Raw genomic sequence first — 23428 nt, forward strand, 5'->3', positions numbered from 1 at the left:
TAGCGCAATTTTCAGTTGCTCGTCTGCTGCATTTTTATTCACTGCTTGTAACAACTTGGCACAGTTTGTCGTTAATTAAAACTTGTCCGTATTTCATCTAGAGCCTCACTTCACTTGGCCTGTAACATCATTGTTATTTGTTTTGACTAAACAGATTGAAGTTTTTTTGCTCGTTCAATTTGTGGGTCTGAAATACCCTTTTTTTGTGCGTCGTCATGTAATCCTAGGATAAAACCTTACTCGTACATTATTAGTAATTTTATTATATGTTTCCATTTTTAGAAAAACGGGTAGGTACAAGGCCGTTGCTGTTTTATTTTATCTTAAAATAAAAGATTTCGATGACCTCAGTAATTGATTATGATTACTAATAGCTGAATATACATATAGGTATTTCGATAAATAGCTTTAAAGTAACGAGATAAAATAATCGAATAGTGATGGAGATTAAGTATTAAAATCAGCGAGCAGATCTAAACTTCTCGATTTTCAAATCGATACAAAGCGATTCCCATCTGTTAGCCGATAACTCGATACAGACCGTCAGAATGATTTATTTCGTAATAAAAATAACTAATTTTGGAACCACTGATACAATATCAGTTACGTAGGACAGTATCTGTTATATATCTTGATCGATATAGTAATATTGTTTTTACTGTTTGCTCTGTTTTTCTGGCTTCCTGTGTAATGAGCGGTATATTTTATTTTTCCGCCGTATCTATTGGGCATAATGATTGATTTTTATTCATATTAGGTACGCGTATAAAAGTGTTTTGTTTTACATTAAAGTCATCAATATTCGGAATGGTTGGATATTCATCACATTACCTCCCGTCAACAGTTCTACCCACTTTCTGAAGGACACTTACTTCGGCATTTGAAAGAATCTTAGTAAGTGAGTGAGATTATCATCTTAAAAAACAAACACTTCAGCATTATATTGTTAGGAAAGTTTTTTGAAAAAGTATATTTTAAGGATAAACTAAAAAATAGTAGAAATTATGTCAGTGTTTTTCAAAATTAGACACACAAAACTTTGATAAAATAAATATTAATTTTGTTACTTGGGACATAATACTTATGCACATGCCTAGTCCTGATTTAATTTCAATTTAACCCGAATAATCGAGTATCAGTTGATACGTTATTATCCATTTGAAATAGTTTGTATTATCAAATAGGTACTCTCTACGTTAATCACAAATTCATCTATAATTAGCCTGCGTTTTCATCCACATCCGATTACAAAATGATTTGTACTAGAAATAGATGTACTAAAACTATTCATTTCATCCGATAATCAAGCTAAATATAATTTGAAGTTGCAGTTAGATTATACTTAACCAGAATAATATATGTAGGCGACATTTACGTAGAAAAAAAATATACATATGTCTGAGAACCAAAAGTTTGAAAAGAAAAGCAATTAAGAAAATATTTAATTATATTCTTTCTCTCAATGTGACTTTTTCAATTATTTTATCTACCTAACCAGCTGTGTCTAGCGGTTTTGTCCACGTCCCGAATTCATACCTATTCCAATACTCAGATAAAATATACCTAGCGTTTACCACCCAGAGATAGTGCAAGTTATTTCAAAACCAGTTGAAGGCAAGAAAAACAATCAAATCTTTTCTGCGTGTAATAAATTTTATATGTTATCATATACATCATACTTGATTTAACTACATTCCATGTTTTAAAAAATCCGCCTAAAAGCAGATTACCATAGATTATTAAGTACACAGCAACTACAATTTAAATATTTTTGACGTAATTTTAAAGTTTACAAAATACTGCAATATTGCATAAACATTACACTCTCTGATACAAGCCTGTCTTCTTTTGAGCTACGTAACTGTTTACAATCATCGAATTTTCAGTCATCTACGTACCTAAATATTTGGCAATCTGTTTCGCTTTAAACATTTTTAAGGCCTACACAGAAATATATTGCTTACTCACACGTATATATTCCGATATAAATAAATATAGGGTCTGTTATTAGTCAAAATAAACTTTAACTAAATATTTGTGTGATTCTTTGAGGTTATATACCCAAAAATAGTGACGAGTTTCTTTTCTCTTTATCAACCTCTCGATATTAGAATAAAAAAATCTAAATCTCTAAAGTATATAAAGTATATTTCACATACATATTTTATTAAAATTATCATTAGTTATTACTTGAAATACAAATGTTGGCTATTAAATAAATGTTTTCACATACAGGCCGAAATAACTTAATGAACAATAACAATAAAAGCTAATTAATCATTTTTTTTAAAACCTCAGCATTGTACGAAATGAAAATTGTGTATAATGTAAAAGAAAATAATCCTAACTAACAATGCGAATGCGTAAGCTTTATATTTTGTAAATCTACCATGTAGGTACCTAAGTATATCTTATACACCAATGTCTGTGTTTCGGATGGCACGTTAAACTGTAGGTCGCGGCTGTCATTGACCATCTTGGCAGTCGTTACAGGTAGTCAGAAGCCAGTAAGTCTGACACCACTCTGAAATCCAAGGGGATCGCCCGGATGACCTGAGGAGGTCAGATAGTCAGTCGCTACTTCGTCGTAAAACACTGGTACTTTACTGCATCCAGTGATACTGGAAGCCGAACCCAACATAGTTGGGAAAAGGCTGGGGAGATGATGCATGTATCTATATAGATGTACTAGAATACCCTTACTCCGCAAAATTTTTGTCGCCGATAGTCTGTTTGGACTCATAAATAAGTATGAAGGTGGCAGTAACCTATTGCAAAAATAAATAGTTTAACAAGATACCTAAGCATCCAGCAGACTACAATTAAAATGCTTTTTTATACATTTTAGAACTGGAGAATAATTAATGAAGAACTGCTCAACACTTCAATTAAATATAAAGTCAGTCGACAATAGTAATTGGAGATAAGATTTTAATTAAGTTTCAAGATTAAAGTGAATACTATATTGATTTAAAAAAAAAAGTGCCGATTTATATAGGTACTTACCAGTTATTTTTGGTAATAATAAATGAAATTAATAATTATTATAATGTTTTTATTATAACTAAAAATGGTCTTTAACATAACAAGTAAATTATATCATTATCTGCTGTACTCATCTATAGTATTAAAATATATCAATTTAAACACATTACTTGGGTACACAGATAGTCTAGATTCTAAGAACCGACATAGGCAATTTATTACTCAGCTACGGGAAGTGTGACAGCCAGGTTGTGTATGTAACCGCGGAAAAAAGTGAGTTTACAATAAATAATGAACACTAAACATTCAAATTAAGTCTTTGTTTACTCATATTCATATACAATACATATCATAAACCTCGATAATAAATAAATCAGCAGGTTATTATTATCACTGCTACCAAATCCAAAATGACCCCGACTTCAGTCTAGACAAATTGTTCACAGGTAATTCTGTCCCCAAAAATATCTTCAAAGGCCCATTTTTGTCATCCTAAGTCTTACGAGAGGTAAAGTAATGATGCGTAACCGTTACTAGGCGTAAAAATGTTCCCGAAATTAGTGTGGGGGCACGAAATTTGTCTGACGTCACACAGTCTAGCGATAGGATAGCGGAAGAGCGCAACTCGTGGAGCGTTAGGATACCTAAATATTTTTTTATATTAATAAAGATTTTTTTTTAGGATTGGAACCTAGTAGGCAATTAAATTGTCAATTTGTCAAAAATCATTGGGCAATCCTACTAATATTATGAACGCGAAAGTTTGTATGTATGGATGTATGGATGTTTGAAAACTACTGAATGGATTTTAATGAAACTTTACAATAATATAGCTTATAATGTAATTGTCTCGGCTGAATTAAAAAGTCGATCTACATAATATGATTTGAATATTTCCCATTCATAAATTCTGCCGGATAATAACTGACTATCGCAAGTTTCGTGCAATATCCAGCACCATGGGTCAAACCTCAGGTTGAGGGAAAACCGTTATCTTACAAAACTCGGAAGAAGAGTATCGCAAGTTTCGTGTCCGTAGCCTTAGTACCCCGTCCCACGGTTCAAGTAGTCAAGAATCTCCCCCACTCGGAATTTCGATTAGTAGATAAGTGTGAACTTTGTTAGAGTAGTTTGTTTAAGTACACAAATTGAAAAGAGATTGGATGCGTCGTGGCTTCCTTTAACTTTGACGAGTTTGTTTGGGTTTAATTTCTAAGTAATATTATTAGTAGTAGACTATTTATAGACGATCTGTTAGTGGAATGAGATTTTAATATGGTTTGGTTTACCATGGCTTTAATGAAACAGAGTGTTTTCGACACAGACTTTAGTGTATAGACCAGTAATGACACAGATAGATAGATCTATACTAATATTACATTATATTGTTTGTTTGTTTGAACGCGCTAATCTCAGGAACTACTGGTCCGTTTTGAAAATTTCTTTCAGTGTTAGATAGCCCATTTATCGAGGAAGGCTATAGGCTACTTTTTATCCCGGTACGGGAAGTAGTTCCCATGGGACGCGGGTGAAACCGTTGGCAGAAGCTAGTATAGTATACCTCTATAAGATACACCACACATTATGACATTTCTGATGCTAAAACTAAAAAAAGTAGATGATATAATGGGCGGTCTTATTGCTAAGAGCAACCTTAGGATGGATTGAGAATTCACAAAAAATATACGGAAATAATAATTTAATTTCTGCTAAAGATTGCTCTAGAAATGTCTAAAATAATATAGGATGACATATTAAATGTGGGGAATAATGGCAGTCGTTTTCATATCTGCATTTATCATTGCACACATAGGCATAATGAACCCAAACATCCGAGTAACAGATGATAAGACTTGGCTATAAATAAAACAGTACCTAACATAATTTTATAGATATGTTGAATTTTAATGGAACACAAGCCGTTTTCCTTCGGTTCCACTCGCATCTAGTCGAAACTACTGCCAATATCGAGATAAAATAGAGATATAGTCTAAGTCACTCGGAAAGACTGTAGTTTTAAAACAGTGAAAGAATGTTTCAAATTTGTTCAGTACTTTCGGAGCCATCATCATCATCTCAGCCATAGGACGTCCGCTGCTGAACATAGGCCTCCCCCCTTGATCTCCACAGATACCTGTTGGAGGCGACCTGCATCCAGCGTCTTCCGGCGACCTTTATAAGGTCGTCTGTCCACCTTGTTGGTGGACGTCCTATGCTGAGCTTGCTAGTCCGTGGTCTCTACTCCAGCACTTTTCCAGCCTTTAGGGTAAATAAATATTTTTTCCTCTTTATTATAATAGTATGTATAGACTAGTATAGACAGCCGGTACATCACCTCGAGTCCTTTCATAAGTTAGGGCAAAAATAGACGTTCTATTTGTGCGTATGTATAAAATAACAATAGATCTTTCATCCCCAATATTTCATTATATTATTTAATAAACATCAGCATTCCTCAGATAATAAAAAAAATATGACGCACAAAGAATTCAGTGTAAACGTGTTCAGAATTCATTCATTTAGTTCATTCGTTCATCTGTTTATAATAATTCCATGATTTATTCCATTTTGTATATGATAATCCGAAAATATAAGAATTTATGTTCCATATAAGATAGTTTATTTACATTACGGATATCCTAACTAATATTATAAATGTGAAAGTAACTCTGTCTGTCTGTCTGTCTGTCTTTTCTTCACGCCCAAACTACTGAACCGATTTGTGTGAAATTTGGTACAGACATAGTTTGGAACTTGAGAAAGGACATAGGGTAGTTTTTATTTTAAAACAATATATAAAAATAAAATTTATTCCGGACATATAGCGCCATCTATTGGTCAAACCAAAAATATGCCGGAAGTCACTATATCATGCGAACGAAGTCGCGGGCAAAAGCTAGTATTGTTATAATTTTTATGATACCCGGAAGTATTACATAAATAGGTACATAAAAAACTTTCTTTACACGAGTTTTCAAAGTTTATTATTATTGGTAAATAAATGGTTTGGCTTCTAATTTATGAAGAGCAAAATTTCTCAAACAATTACACAGGTTTTGGTAAAACTTTTCTTAGGAAAGTAATTTTGAGTTCATTAACTTTAGAATTAGCGGAAAATGAGAGTAGATTCAATTCAAACTTTTTTGTTATTTTGATTGCCAATCGACTGGAAATAAAGATGATTATCGTTTGTTGTTATTTAATTCCTCTGAAAACTATTCACAATTTTCAAACAGATTTTCATTAATGATTAAATAATACCTGTGGGTTTTATTGTAATAAAACTTATCCAATTTAAAACCAGTTTAACAAACAAAACATAATAAACAAAACAAATTGATGATACCGCAAACATTGTTAATTTTGATTTACCAACCATACAACAATTTCAAGAGCATTTGACCTAACATTCTCAAAATTACTCCAAAAGTTTTAATTTGTAATGAATTTTTGAGGTTATGGTCCTAAATAAATATATAAGTTTTTCTGTACATTATTTACTATCCATGTGTAAATTGAGCGGAAATAGCAAGCTATCCCGACCCTTTTTTGACCAGGGTGGTTGTTCCTGGGGGAGGTCTACGTAATGGGGATGATATGGTAATGATGATGATATTAAGCTTACTGTCTGAAAAGTAAAACTATTCACAATTACCTTTAAAATAAATTGCCAGCTAACTATCGGCCAACAATTTAATCTGCAGTGTGCGAGACCTCTTATTTCTAGACAAAAGCTTTAGTTTAATCAAAGTGACATTTTCCTTCTACCGTACAAATAGGTCCTTGTAAGATGACATCTGCAAGAGCTCAGGATCACGGAAGTAATGTGCAAAGAAATGTGACCTTTATGTTCTTACGCGTGTAGCTCATTATAGCTTGTGTTATTTTTATATTGCCTGTTAATAGGTATTAAGTGTACTCGTGTTGTAATTCGATTTAAAGATTTTTATAGAATAGGGTGAAAACTTTTTATAGGATCTTAATTGATGAAGATGTAGATATAATATCTTTATACTAATATAATTCCTTCGTTGATAATATTAAAACTGAGACATAGATAAAACTAAAATCACCACTAGAACTAGAATATCTTTCTCGTAACATAAAACTAGCTCATAAAACACAGGCAATTCTGAAAATTGAGAACTGTGTATATCTCTCTCTTTCCTGCTTTGTATCCCACATGGTGGTGAAGTCAGCCTTCCTAATCCTTTTTTTCCACTTCCACTCTATCAATGACATAGCTGTCGGACAATTGGGAACTATATAAATCCAGTAATAGATATTAAGGTGAACCTTTGTGAAAGAAACCAAAATAAAATATTATTACTCAGAACTTACTGATAAAATAAAGTTTGATAGTTCGACAGGTAATTAAAAAGTGAAGAAAAAGATCTCGAGGAAACCTGGACTTATATAGTCTGAAATCACCAACCCGCATTGAGCAAGCGTGGTGATTAACGCTCAATCCTTGTCCGTGTGAGAGGAGGCCGCAGCACAGTGGGATGATAAAAAGGCTGATGATGATGACGGTTTGTAAATCTAGGTAGGTATACTAATATTATAAAGCTGAAGAGTTTGTTTGTTTCTTTGTTTGTATGTAATGGTTAAACTCAAAAACTACTGAATCGATTTTAAAAATTCTTTCACTTGTGGAAAGCTACATCTTGCTCATCGCGAGTAACAAAGGCTATATTCTATCCCGGGCGCGAGTGAAACCGCGGGCGAAAACTGGTAAATAATAATTTTATTGTATCCTATTCTCCTTGTAATACACTTCCCTAATAACATTACATATTCAGACCACAGTAACGTTATGTAATTTACACCATGAGTTTCTGGGAAATGTTTGAGACACCGATAATGTTTTGGCGTACGTGGTTGAAGGTATTTTCGATTAGTTTAAGGGATTGTCCTTCGAGAAGGATTACCCCTTGGAATCACCAGATCTTAACCCTAATTGATACCTTAAAGGGATTCCGAAGCTCCGGAATTATTTACTTGAATCTCTTCAAATAAGTAACATGTATATTATATACATTAACACATATGAAATGTTGTTTTGAAAAGTGTTTTGAGTGATTGTAAAAAAAAAATGATAATCGACCTAACAACTTGAAAAGTCATTATACGTAGTCGTGATAGTAAAAAAAAAAAACAATTTTCAAAGGATCGTCAAAAATATTACCAATAAAATTAAATATGTAGGCATATAAATATTTCTTTAAACGATATTAAAACAAGTTACAGGTATGTGATATAAATCCATACGGGTACACCACGTGTAACGCCACAGGTAGCCAGCAAATCTTATAAAACCGAAACAAAATAACAACGTAATTTGTTCCCAAATTAACCTGCACGCAAGTAAAAAGCTTTTGACATTGAAAACCATATTTCAATCAAAATAAAACCAAGAAATAGGAAATTCTTTGATAAAAATACTCACCATGAGTGTTTCGTTTACATTACATTTAGCACTTTTAACAGAAACGTAGTAATCGATTTGAAACACAGAGAACAAAATGACTAGTGGAGATGTCATAACGCAAAACCTCCTAAAGCTTGGGTTTCCTAGGAAAGCGGTGCCGTCATATAGCGGCCGTAATATTACGGACGCAAATACACGGTCGTCTTTACGGTGATAACATGTGGAAAGTTCCACGGCCGTTTTAACACACCGTCATAAACTTTTTGTTAGTTGTATCATACTTACTAACCTGTTTTATTTAATATTTCTCAAACATGACACTAATTCGGTTTTAGTTAACTTTTTCTATAATCGTTACTTTTTATATTATATATTGCTTCGTGGTTACGTACGAAATCTATTAAAATTTCGTCGTCCTCGCTGCTCCAAGAGTAGGAACTCATTTTTACGCGGTTCGGAAAAAAAAACACAAATACGTATCAAAAAAGCTTCACCGCTTTCAAAAAAACGTTCATCAAACTATCTGACACCGTCAAGACGGCCGTCATGCAAATGCCGCCACCGCTTTTTGAAGTTACGGTGTCAGTTACCGCTCTCTAGGAAACCGCCCCATTTTGTTTACATAGACAACGTTCTGGTGACGTCTTTCACCGCTGTATTACGGCCGCTATATGACGGCACCGCTTTCCTAGGAAACCAAAGCTTAAGACAGAAGCATGCCAAAATGCGAGTGTTCGATCGACGAGAAACGTTACTTTCCCGTTTGTACGCGTCTTTAGAACCTGCCAATTTTTTTCAAACCAAATTTCCAATAAATAAAGACTAATCTATGACATATTCGTCTTGACAAGGAATCCCAATACCTGGATGCAAAATAGGTCTAGTAACTGATTATGCCTACCGTACGATACTGACCTTCAAAAAGGCGCCTGACCTACCTGCCTAATGGCATCTCTGCTAATCTTTCCTTCCTCCGTGATTCGACCACAATTTTCGAACCTGTTTCTAAAGCATCAATCGACACTCAAAAATGTTGGTGTTTACTTAAGAAAGTAAATGGTTATTCCATCACTAGTAACTAGCGATTTTAAGCTGAGTACAGAGTGTTCATCTTTCGAGTACACTGCAAATCTTTCATTTGTAGACCAATGGAAGATTGCTATTTTATTGCTTCAAGGTTATGGATAATGTCTTATGAATATTGATTTCATCTTGTTCAAGAAAGACCCTAATATTAGATTTATTCGTTTATTGTTATCATTTGCATAGTTTTTTTTTTAACTACTTATGAATGTTGGGGTCGGCTAAGTGTATGCAGCTGAAGATCAGTGTCTTACATGGAGCAACTGCCAAAAACTAAACTTTAAATTAATTATATTTCATACATTACCTACATGTTCTAGAATGCCTATACAGATTGTCGGCAATATATATAACTAGCTTCTACCTCCGGTTTCACCCGCGTCCCGGATGGTGACAAAAACTATGTCCTTCCCCCGGGTCTAAGCTACCTCCCCTCTAATTTTAAGCTTAATAGGTTTAGCCATTCTTGAGTTATAAAACTAACACGACTTTCTTTTACATATGATATACATAGATATACGGCTTAAACTACTAAAGATTTTGGTTCCCAATCCCTGTGATAGTACTGAAACAATTTACCAACTGAATGGCTTCTCAACTGTAAGGAGGTTTGACACGTGAGCATTAACGTGTCTCAAGATAAAGCGGAGACAGTTCAAAGGAAAACATGACCAGTCTCTTGTAGATATGGAAACTAAACAACAGTTTGTAAATTATTCACGAGTTAAAATAACGATTTACCTCATCAGGCTATATTAAAGTTACCATTTTCACCAAGCAACAGTCTGAATTAATTTTTTTCTGTATTTTTTAACATAGTAACTTGCTTTAGGTAGTAGAAGTGTGACCAAAAAGGTAGGACTTTTGTTTATTTAAAGACCGATTACCAGAGGTTGGACAAAGAAGTAGGTTTCATGAAAAGTAATATTTTGCAGTTGAAAAAAATATTCGCTGAACTTAATCATCAGACTAAGACTAAGACAGGTGGGATTGGCCCTAAGTGACCCCCATAATGAATGAAAAAGGAATAAGCATATTGCCATTCTAACCTACTTGACAATTATTATTTTTTGCAACTGCGTTCTCAAAAAGAAGTTGGAGCTGCTCAATTTGGATGTATTTTGGGATGATATATGCAAATGTAACAGCAAAAAAATGCCGTCAATTTTCTTGCTTTAATGTTTAAAAACTGATACACATGAAATCATACGTTTTCAAGGCAGAGTCTGTACAATAATGCTTACACGGCTTTAGATTCCGTTGTTGAATAAAAAGCTATACAAGTTTTTGCGAGATGCACTTTACGTAATTGTGTTTTGATGTTACCTGTGAAAAATTTACACTAGGTATTGTTCTAGGTGTAAAGGTTTCGATACGAGCTTTCGACTTTTTTTTTACGTCAAACGCATTTTAAAACAGACTCTTTTAAATAGTAAACTGGTGAGCCTTGGGGGAGGCCTTTGTCTAGCAGTGGACATGTTTTGACTTTGATTTTAATTTAGTTACAAGTGTAAAGCTGTATTTTTTTTATAAACACGAGGATTGGGTTTTGTTAGATTGCTTAAGTTGTCTGGCTACTATGACAGGTCATAAATAAAATATTATCATTAAACTGTCGGCCGATAGTTGGCCCTTTGGCTGACAGTTTACTGTGAATATAATCGTGTTCGAATCAAAAATTAGTCAATGATTATAATGACCTGTGTGTGTGGGTCTTATAAGTCTGTATTGAATTATGTTACCTAGGCTACATGTTGTCACCTTTATTACCACTCTGGAAATGCTCGCCGCATTTTCGATGCAGTATACGATATAATATTAATGCATCTGTTTTTTTTTTTTTTATGGACCTATTTTTATGAACTCTGCTAAGATATTTTAAGAGCTCCTGCACTCTGCAAATTTTTAGTCTGCCGATAGTTTGTCTTGACTTATAAGTCAGTATGACGATGGATAGTCGTGTGCATATTACAAGTATCAGATACCTAAGTAAAGAAAAAGCTAAGTATCAGATATATGTATATTCAGCATCTTCTAGAAAATCGTGAATACAATCAAAGGTTTTAGTCGATCTGATACCAGAAAAATACCTGATCCTTGTTACGTGTGTACTTCCATTCATCTGTATATTTATATTGTTTAAATATTCTTGCACATACAGTAGGTACAATGGCGGACTTAACACCTTATACTGATTTATGAGCCGAAACCAACTATCGTCCGAACTAAAAGTTTGTAGTGTGTGATACTCCTAGAAATAAAGTGCTCGTCAAGGCTTTTCTTGTGACTCGTTCACACATAAACCGGTACATTGTGACATCAACAGATAAAGTTTATTACTTCAATTATATTTTTGCTGACGTTTCTATTTAGTATGGATTTGGTTTTAGCGAGTTTCTGCTGTCAACAACATGGGTGGTGACGTCACCACGATTTTGTTCGAAGAAGTATCTAGCAAGCTACGTGTGTTTATACTAGGTGTTGACCGCAGTTTCATCCGCTTTCCAAGGGAACGACTTTCTGCATCCGGATAAAAAGTAGACCTGTGTATCCTTTTGCAGGCTTCTAGACTGAAAATAATAATTACGAAATATAATGATTTTTTACATTAACAAAATGATTCTTTTTAGTACATTGTACCCTGATAAAAAGTAAATGTTCTTTTGCAAGCTCTAGAATATCAGTGTTACTTATAAATAGTACAATTTTACCTGACTGGAGAAACCAAAAGAAGCTCATGAATATTGAAGAAAAACTAATGAAATGCAATTTTCCTTAACTCGAGTTCTAAGAAAGTGCTACTATGAAATTCAGAAACGAAATTAAGGAGAACTGATTAATCATTCTGTTCATAAAGTTTTGTGTTCGGACAACTACAAGAAATGTTATGATTCCGGTTATTGATTTTATTAATTACATCACTTTACACAAAATTTTTGAATAAAGAAAATACATATATTGACGCCGTATAGGAAATGAACGTTTATTAACAAAATAATCTATCAATGTATGTTGTATTATTCTGTTTGGGCCAGTCCAGTTTATATTTTGATCAAAAATATCTCCGAAAGCAACCGACTGTTACTCTGCATACATTTCTTCACATAAAATACTATGGTCATATTATCCCGAGCCCTTTTCCAACTACCGATGCAATTGAGTGCCAGTGTTCTACAACGAGCGAATGCCTATCTGACTTCCTCAACCCAGTTACCCGCGCAACCAAATACCCCATAATAAAACACATAAAAAATACATTTTCCTAAAAAAGTTTTCACTAAAACAAACGCTGTCACTATATGGCTTATACTTTTCTAATTAGGCCACTGGCCAGTATAATCAATCATATTTTTTCATTAAACTTGCTTCACCGATAAGCCTCAAGTGTCGGCCAGTGATAAGAAATATTGTTTTTATCTTTTCAACACTGAAGTTTCAGGTTTTTGTTCAGGAAAAAAAGATCAAAAATTATCGGACAATACCATTAACGTGGTAGTTTTAAAAGTAAAGATTTTTATAAAAGTGTGTAGTAAATAGTATTAATAAATGTAAATTGTAAAAGATGTGTTTTAATTCTATGTTACAATATTTATGTCCAAAATTTTATATTGGCCTTAGATGTCTGATACAAATTAGTAAACTACTATAAATTAATTGTTTTATATTCTAATACTTTTATAGTACCTATTCTCTTACAGTTTATTCCAAGTTTCAGTGAAAGGAAGAAAAATTGTCTGTAATTTTAAATATTCATCAAAACTTCGAGCTTATTAGTAGGTTTTCCAAAATACAGATTCTATAATAAACTTTTGAGAGAGAAAACCAAAGTATTTTCAAGTTCATTCATATAAACTCATTTAAACACCTCCATTCGCGTTTGTTTGACGTTAGAAGAAACTTTTCGTCAATATTTTCATAAGGATTAAACTTTTTAATTACTCACTTGAAGTGAAGTTGATTTGCAAAAGTTTCACTGTCACTCACAGACAATTTAATATGTTAAATATACACTTATTTATTTAACAAATGTTATAATCATAACTAACACTTAATACTTTACACTTCATATTCCAAAAGTTGCTTAAATCTGCTAGAATTAGTTCATAAGCAAAATAAAACACTTCAAAAATTAAACCCAAAACTTTTCCCAAACTGAAGTTCTAGTCACATAAATACTCTTTAGTAATTACATTTTCAACACAACGATAAAAAAAAAAATAAAGGGCCGAAGAAAAACCGTTATTTGATATAAATTAGGAACTAATAGTCGTGTGTTCCTAGTCAGAAGTTCGTTCGACGCGCGGTTGGTCCGAACTGCGCGCTCGCTCAAAATCGACTGTGCGGTGATCTCTCTACGAACGCGCGAAGCTTCACAGCTACTTAGGTACGGCGCGCATCGAAAGCTCCATACTAGAGAAAATATAAACTTCTTTCATAAAACGTTGATATTCACAACTTCAGTAGTGTTCAAAGGAAATGTTTTCAAACTGTGATTAAACGATATAAAGAGAGAACGAGAATCATGAAGCTATAAAATAAATATTTCAGTAATTCCGGTGTTTATAAGTCAGTGAGATTTCTTGGAAGGGAATCGGATTCAGGATTTGTGTTCAGTTGATGGCGAAAAGCTCGTCCCATATTATATGGGGTTTAAACATACCTGCGCTTATCTATGCCTTCGAGGAAAAAGGGATGAATTTTATATTACGTTCTTTAGAAATTTTCTATGAAAATCTGTGCCATGATAGGTATTTGCAATATTTCTTGACACCTTAAAACGGAATATTTATAATATCATTTGAAAGTTAGATTTTTTATATTTTTCTAGACAAGATTTGTTTATACCACGACGTAGTTTAAAATAGTCACTTTCTGTATTGATTTGTTTTGTCGAAACAGTAATTCGTAAACGTTTTATTTTTAAAGTAATTTATATCCATGTATTGCGGAAACGGGTTGATAATCTATTTATATAAACAATCCTATACGATCAAAGGGGTACAAGTTTAAGATTAGAAGTTATACAGGTGCTTTTTTGCACAGAAAGAAAGTTTTGCTACAATTTTCAACACAAGGCTCTTGAGATAATTGGACGTAGTTTTTGGGTTTTATAAAAAGACTGGAGTGTTCTCTTTTGTGTGGTATAGTAGTTTCTTTGGAGTACATAACTATGATTTTATTTTTAACTGACGATAAGATATTCATCTGTATTGATATAATAAAGAGGAAACTTTTTTGTTGTTGTTTGACCCTTCAAAGACCACTGGACCGACTTTTTAATATTCTTTCACCATTAGAAAGCTGCATCTGCAAATAACATAGGCTATGTTTTATCCCGGTACAGGCACTAGTTCCCACGGGACGCCAGTGAATCCACGGGAAGACGGCTAGTATGACATATAATTAGTATGGTACGAATTAAAAGACAATTATTATTATTAAGGCTACTATTATTATTTAATAGAATGTGAACATGTTACTTTTAAAAAAAGAGTGTCCATGGAGTTTCTTGCAGGCTCTTCTCCATGTGACCGACTTTTTGGATCCGTGCAACTAATGTGACTATTCATAGGAGCCTGCAAAGGCCTATTTGAAATAAAAACATTTGACTTTGACATTAGGTATACCGCTCATACGAATACGGCGACGTCAAAAATCCACTAGTGTGTAACAGCTGTAAGGCTAACTTCTTCGATATTTTCCTCGATTTATAACAAACGAAAGTTTAGCAAGTTTTCCTGTCGAATCATATTGGGCCATTAGGTTAATCGTATGCATAGATTTGTTTGTTTTTCCTGGTTCCATTTACAAACTTATATTTACTTTCCGACCTTCACCGAAAGTTGGTAAAGGGAAATGTTATAATTCAATAACAAAGGCCAATCGATCATAAGGTTCATAAGTCATAACGTAACGCGATATAGGGACACAAACAAATATATTTTTCCTGTTGCAATTAGAAAATTGTGTTTGTTTTACTTACCCGAACATGCTAATATAAAAACTGTTGGTCAGATATGAGAATCAACTTTCGGATTAGATTGTCTCAAGTTTGAGACCTATTCCTTTAAACGCGTGTTATGGTATAAACAAAAGATTTAAAAGTCCAATCAAAAATACGCAAAAATATTATCTTTTGATACAACCTTTTATATCTTAAAAATATATTGCAAAACGTGGCTAGTTTGCTGCAATATTTTTCTTTTCATTCTATGAAATTAGAACTTTCAGTTTTACGGCAACAACCTTTACCTCTTTTCATATACATTTTAATTATAACGGAATCTTTAGGTTTTTTTAATTCTCTGCAACATTTTAAAATGTTATTTACTTGATAACTCATAAATGCATATGTATCTTACTGCATATCTATCACAAAATACCATATGATATATAACTTACCTATGTAAGTTTTCCACATTTTTCCAAAGCTCTATGATTTTCAGCCACAGGAGCAGCCCAGAGATTTCTTAGAAAACTCTTTTGAAGCAAAAGAAGCTACGATTACTTATTTATTCATTATCGATACGATTATGATTATTATGTTCCGTATTTAAAGAATTTAAAGCCCTACCAAGCACAAAATGGGATTCCGAAAATTAAGCTACAAACTAGTTTACCATTAAAATACACATTTTGCTTTGCAGAGTTCCATTAAAACTTTGTAGAGGACATCTATTTAGGTCTTGTCCCATGGGAATTGTCATAGAACAATATTGGTATTTCTGTATATTTGTCTATCAATAAGCCTCATTTGTGGCCGTGTCCCCAGTTCCCTTGGCAACAACGGAATAATGACTATATAGGTAGCTACTCAATTAGTATTTTGTTTGTGACAGCTAATTGAAAAATAGTTTTTGTACTGACTTTCAAAAACAACAATTTTGCACTGTTGGTAAGTTATTCTATTCCCTGGTAATATTTTGATAATAAGGCTGTATTCATATTAATTAATAGTAATATTTTATCTGTGTACCGAAAGTGTATGTAAGTTTGTGGGACGTTCGAAATCGTATGTAATCGTTTGATAGATAAATATATATGTAAATGCTTTTCTGTTAGATCGATTGAGGTTACGACATCTGTAATTGCAATTCCATTTTAAGGCACGGTTGGTAAACCTCAAGATTATCTAGAAAATCAATAGCATTTTCAGCAATCAAAACCGATTTAAAATACAACAGCGAATTTCGAACATATTATATTTAATTGCCAAACGTCAGTTAAAAGCTAAATCGAGCAATCATTTGTAAAAACGAATTCTGTTCAAAAAGATTAGCGTTGATCACGAAATAAATAAAAGAATTTCGTAGTAGCGTACAATCTGTTACCACTTCAATAGTTACGAACACTGTAACTGCGGATTTTTCCATCGAGATGCAGTTGCGAGCTCAGTGCATCGCATGAACGCTTCAATGGTGATGCTGGTGGAAATTACGGTCGCAGTTACTCCCGATATACTGCTTTCGAAAAGAAAAAACCAGCCAAGTGCGAGTCGGACTCGCGCACGAAGGGTTCCGTACCAGAGCAAAAAGTCACGTTTGTTGTATGGGAACCTCCAAAATATTTTCGGTATTTGTTGTCATAGCGGCAACAGAAATACATCATCTGTGATAATTTCAACCCTCAAACTATCACGGTTCATGAGATACAGCCTGGTGACAGACGGACGGACAGAGGAGCGAAAACAGTAGGGTCCCGTTTTACCCTTTGGGTACGGAACCCTAAAAAACGACTGCATACCTAAGTTAACAAAAAAGTCCGAAAAGTGCGAATCAGTTTGGCGCACCGTGGGTTCCGTACAAAATATTCCTCTACCGGAATTAATTATATTATTTAATTATTTTAACTGAAAGCTCAGATCAACTTTACTGAAAGACTAACTCAACAGTGTCGCTTGACGTGGGTCGAGGTGTTACCGAGTGCAAAGTTTCAAGTGATTAAAAGTAATAGATACGGCTATAAGTGTGCCTATAAGTGCTTTTTCCCCGGAACACTAAAGACAACATTCCGGCCCTTCTTCATACATTAAAGCTGTCTATTTCTTAAGGAAAAATATTTTGGATACGTTCACTGACTCAACACATTATCCAGGAATATTCGTTTTCAGGAAACCACGCATAAAAAACCGTTTCTCGCTTAAATCTACGAGTATTTCTCCAAATCGCCTTGTTACGGACTTATAGAAATCTTACCTAAGTACCTACTCCGTCGAGCAGAAATAAGGTTAGGAAATGTAAGATGCTATGCTTTGGAGACATTTATAAGGATGCTAGTGTTTCTTTTGGTTTACTGACCTGCTGTAGATACTGATAGCAAGGAACCCATGTACATTTCCAAATAAAAGTATAATTTTATTTAGAAAATGATATTTTTTTTCTGTCATGTTTCAGGCATACTTAGTCTCCACCAAAGCGAAGCGGAACCGAGAAATAGATAGATAATGCTTTATTAGGTACACCAACTTTTACAATTTCTTCGTTCTTATAACTAAGATAGCTAATTTTTATTTTTTTGTGATTCATACTTCATACACTGTTAGCAAACACCCAAGATTTTTGCTGGATCAGTTTAACAGCTTACATCCATAACGGGCTTTTCAAATTCATACCACGTTTCGTAGCACAATCGGCTCCGATCATATAAAGACTAGGTTTACCTCTGGATTTCGTTGAATCCAGTGTACTGTCATGATAGTGTTATCATTTGTCCTAAAAAAATTATGTAACACTTTTTAGAAGTACATAAGGGGGTAAGTACTTAAGGGAGTTTATGGGGAGAGTACATAAGGGTGTATATGGGGAGAGTACATAAGGGTGTATATGAGGACAGTACATAAGGGAGCATATGGGGTAAGTACATCAGGGAGTTTAGGGGGTTAGTACATAAGGTAATATATGGGGTAAGTACATTAGGCAGTGCATGGTGTAAGTACATAAGGGAGCATATGGGGAGAGTACATATGGGGAGAATACACAATATGAGATTGTATATGGGGTAAGTACATAAGGGTGTTTATAGGGTAAGTACATTAGGGTGTATTTTAGTTAAGTACACCTTTGCTCTGGGCACCACACCAGAGCATTAACCCGGCTTCAGGAAGTTCAGGGTCACCTTTCCTGATCTTCACTGGAGTAATTTCTACTCGGCGCGTCCACGTCGCGGGGGTGGGCATTTTTACACCTTAGTAGGCCAGGGTGTATGAATGGCCAAGTTCGAGTAGAGACCCAGTTTTGCGGGGTATAACGCGAATCCCTTGCCCAGGGTTACGGGTGAAGACCTTAACGGCGGCAGCGGCGGAGAAGTTGTGCTTCGGTACGGCGCGTGTCTGGCGGATGAGGCAAACGGATCCGGAGTACCGGTAGGCGACAGTAGGGTACAACCTGAAAAAGTCGGCAACTCCTGCAACCAATTCGTCTCTACATGTAGTGAACACTCACTCCTGTAGATCAAGGCGATGAGGTCGAGAGGAAGCTATGAATGCTGGGCAAGTTCATAGTTTCAAAATGCGTCCCAGGCGATGCAGTGCTTGTGGAGAGGTCACTCCATCCATGCCTCAAAAGGTGTGGGAACCAACACGGAGAGTTGCAGTTACCAGTTATAAGTCTCGCGCTAATGGGCGTGTGCGCGGACGCTAGGGGTGACTCTCGACGGTGGGATAGTCCATCGCGACTAATTGACTAGTTAACGCCCGCCTCAAGCTGGGCAGCCCCCGGCCAATAAGGTACTAGTCCGTCCCTCATTCTACGCTTCTATGGGTGTGTGAAGCAGCAAGCATACTACATGTTTTGAAATAGGATGAGTATATTAAGCACCTGGCAAGAACAAAAAACATTATTTGATTGCTAAACCAAACAACCCGATCATACGCTTTGCTTCTTGGAATGTACGAACAATGCTCCCCGGATTTGGGACTCAAGATGATCCTGAACCTGCGTTAAGAAAGTCGTCCATAATTGACAGAGAGCTTTTGCGTCTTCGCGTTGGTGTTGCCGCTCTACAAGAGACTCGTCTCTCTGACGAAGGTAGTCTCCGTGAAGATAACTACACTTTCTTCTGGAAAGGGCGTGAGTCCGGTGAGCGCCGTGATTACGGCGTAGGATTTGCAGTTCGCAATGATATTCTTAACTGCATTGAACCGCCAAAGGGTATTTCCGAGCGCATCATGTGTCTCCGAATTAACACTCATTCAGGGCCTGTATTGTTGATTTCTGCCTATGCTCCCACCTTACAGGCTTCTCCCGAAGACAAAGATGCTTTTTACGAAGATTTATGCCACTGCTTGACAACAAGCAACCGATCTGATAAACTCCTTCTCCTCGGTGACTTTAATGCTAGGATTGGAAATAACCAAAACAATTGGCCGGACTGCGTGGGATTACATGGCATTGGGAACATGAATGAGAATGGTCAACGCCTTCTAGAATTTTGTGCATCCCATTCATTGTGTATCACTAACACCTACTTCCATAACTAAGCGGCCCATAAAGTGTCGTGGAGACATCCGCGTTCCGGACACTGGCATCAGTTAGATTTTATTATCACCAGAAGACGAGATCTTCGTGACATCCTTAATGCCCGAACTTATCACAGCGCGGACTGCGATACAGATCACTCCTTAGTTATGGCCAAGACAAGACTAATTGCAAAAAAGATACACTCGGCAAATAACGTCTCTCGAAGAATAAAAATTAACACAAAATCTGCAATTGATGAAAGGCTATATAACCGATTTAATAGGGAGATCGAAAACAAACTCAGCCCAGAAACACTGGAGAACCTACCGAATAGCGAAAGTATGTGGTCCATAGCAAGGGATACTATCACTCAGATTGCTCTCGAAACATTTGGGACACAAGGCAAAACCCAAAAGGACTGGTTTGCAGAGTATGAGGATGAATTACTACCCTACCTTGAGTGTAAACGTAATGCTTACATAAGCTATCTGAATAACATGGACAATGAAAGGCTCAAGCTTAGGTACCAAACCGCCAAAGCTGATCTGCAGCGTGTATCGCGCCATTACGCAAATCGTTACTGGGTCAGCCTTAGTGAAACTATTCAACATTGCCATAAAATTGGTGATTTTCGAGGGATGTATCAAGGCATCAAAACGGCCATAGGGCCTGTTGCTAGAAAGCGAGCAGAGATAAAAGACCGTCAAGGTAACCCTATCTCTGACAAACAACAACAACTAAGAAGATGGCAAGAACACTACTCTAATCTCTACTCCGATGAGATCAACATCAATCCCACTGCCTTAGATTCTTTACCAGTTTTCCTTCTATGTCAGATTTAGACGATCCACCTACATTGGAGGAATTTCAACAAGCAATTAAAAGCCTAAAGCTAGGCAAGAGCTCTGGGCGCGATAACCTACCAGCCGAAATCATCTCATATAAATGCGTAGTTCCGATTCTCTATCAAGTTCTACTTAAATGTTGGGAAGAGGGCACTGTACCTCAGGACATGCGGGATGCAGACATAATTACGCTATACAAGGGTAAAGGAGACAGAGGAGACTGTAACAACTACAGAGGTATCTCACTCCTCAGTGTCACAGGGAAAGCTTTTGCCAAGGTGATTCTGAAGAAGATCGAAACTCTTGCCGCAAGAATATACCCCGAGTCACAATGCGGTTTCAGGTCTGGTCGTTCCACAAATGACATGATATTTACTCTGCGTCAACTTCAGGAAAAGAGTCGCGAACATCAGACACCCCTCTATATTGCATTTGTCGATTTAAACAAAGCCTTCGACTCTGTAAGTAGACAAGGCCTTTACAACATACTTTTTAGAATAGGGTGCCCACCAACCTTACTTTCCCTAATCAAGGCTTTCCACGACAACATGCAAGGTTCTGTTATCTTCGACGGCCTTACTACAGAAGCTTTCAGCATGAACCGTGGTATAAGACAAGGCTGTGTCTTAGCGCCTACCCTTTTCGGTATCTTCTTTTCGGCTATACTGATAGAGGCCTTTAAACAATGTGATATCGGAATTCACCTACACACGAGAAAAGATGGAAGACTCTTCAATATCCAACATCTGAAATCAAAAAACAAGCGATATGACATACTGGTCCGCGAGCTACTGTATGCTGATGATGCAGCTCTAGTAGCTAAATCTGAACAAGAACTGCAGGAACTCGTAAATAGGTTTGATCACGCTTGCCGCCTATATTCTATGAGTATAAACACCAAAAAAACTGTCATCATGGCTCAAGGCGTCGACCATCCACCTCATATCACTCTCGATGGAACTCCTCTAGAAATTGTTGATCACTTTTGCTATCTCGGATCTACTACAACATCCAATCTTTGTAACAATAAGGAAATTGATACTCGCATTGGAAGAGCGGCTTCCAACTTTGGCAAACTCTCTACGCGTGTTTGGAGAAACAACAAGCTCACCATTACTACCAAGATCCTTGTATACAAAACCTGCGTACTCAACACGCTACTATACGGCTCGGAAACATGGACCACTTATTCCAAGCAAGAACGTCGCCTTAACGCTTTCCACATGCGCTGCTTGCGCGCGATACTCGGTGTCACTTGGAAGGACAGGGTGACTAACGAAGCTGTCCTAAGCAAGACCAATTGCAACAGCATCCTAGCAACTCTGAAACAGAGAAGACTTCGCTGGCTGGGACACGTTCATCGTATGGACACCGAAAGATTGCCACGTGAAGTCATGCTCGGGCAGATTGCTGATGCAAAAAGACGAGTGGGTCGCCCAAACTTACGTTTCAAGGATTGCTGCAAACGTGACATGGACAGCTTCAACATCAACGCTAATTCTTGGGAAGCACGCGCCAATGAGAGGCTCTTATGGAGACGCGACCTGCGCGCCGGAACTGCAATATATGACGAAGCCTGGCTCGACAACATTAAGCAGAAAAGGCTGCGCATTAAGAACGCTGCACCCGTGGTCGACCCGCGCTTCACCTGCGACAAATGCGGCAAGAAGTGTCGTGCAGCTATTGGCTTATTTAGTCATAAAAGAAAGTGCTTGCGGCACTAACCGCATGGACAAGCACTGCCACAATCATCTGTCCAAGATGCTCTGTGGCCAATGATGATGAAGTTAAGTACATAAGGGTGTTTAAAGGATAAGTACATAAGGGTGTGTATAAGGTAAGTAAGTGTAGGAGGATATGAAATAATTGTCTTTTTCTTATCCATTCAACCTTACAAAAATTATGGCCCACGATCAAAAATCGTGTTGATTCCTTTTAGCTATTTATTGTTAACTTATTGCAAAAGTTAACAAGTCTTAGATAAATATGTGAGAAATTCAGGTGACGATTTACTGCTTACTTTCATTAGATCATATAAAATTTATTTGTGAGCAAACATTAACCTACATAAAGTTTGCTCTAAGTTTTGATCGCCAGTAAAACATAGAATCATATCTTTATTAATAAAACGCAAAATTCTTTGTTCGAAGCAAAATTTTACTGTTCAAAGTCAGTGCTAACATTAGTGAGGAAGTTTGATATTTAAGGAGAAAATACAGTTTCTGCAGATGTCATAACTTTAACGGCATTTCAAATATTCCTAAACGAACTCCTGTCAATAAAGTTTCTTGGGAAAATTCTAGAATAGACATTTTGAAGCTCAGCGAATTTGGCTACGGTTCCTACTTAGTGGCGTAATCAGGAATATTCCGATTTGCACCAATGGTATGCTTCGATATTCCAATCAAGAATCTCATAATGTAGGTGATATACCTAATCTATATCTACTACTAAGGGGAAACATTTTTTTGTTTGATGGCTCAAAAACTATTTGAAAAATTATTTCACTATTGAAAAGAAAAACTTTTCCCGAGTAATTTAGGAGACGTGAGATAATCGGATAGTTAAAAATAAGTACCTATATTTAGTGGTGACTATAGTAACTGAACTAGCACATTTAAGTGAAA

General features: G+C 35.8%; 1 protein-coding gene across 2 annotated transcripts in view; it reads right to left on the bottom strand.

Annotated features, from left to right (window-relative positions):
• LOC110373200 (neuropeptide CCHamide-1 receptor) overlaps nucleotides 1-13821 on the bottom strand; it is a 144667-nt gene extending 130846 nt beyond the window's left edge. For both annotated transcript variants that reach the window (XM_049849201.2, XM_049849193.2), the window contains exon 1: nucleotides 13443-13821. The gene's annotated coding sequence lies outside the window, so the exon portion shown is untranslated. The remainder of the gene's footprint in view (nucleotides 1-13442) is intronic.
• Between the last annotated feature and the right edge of the window lie 9607 nt (nucleotides 13822-23428).

This window comes from Helicoverpa armigera, chromosome 18, assembly GCF_030705265.1.
Source record: "Helicoverpa armigera isolate CAAS_96S chromosome 18, ASM3070526v1, whole genome shotgun sequence".
Classification (NCBI taxonomy): Eukaryota; Metazoa; Arthropoda; class Insecta; order Lepidoptera; family Noctuidae; genus Helicoverpa; species Helicoverpa armigera.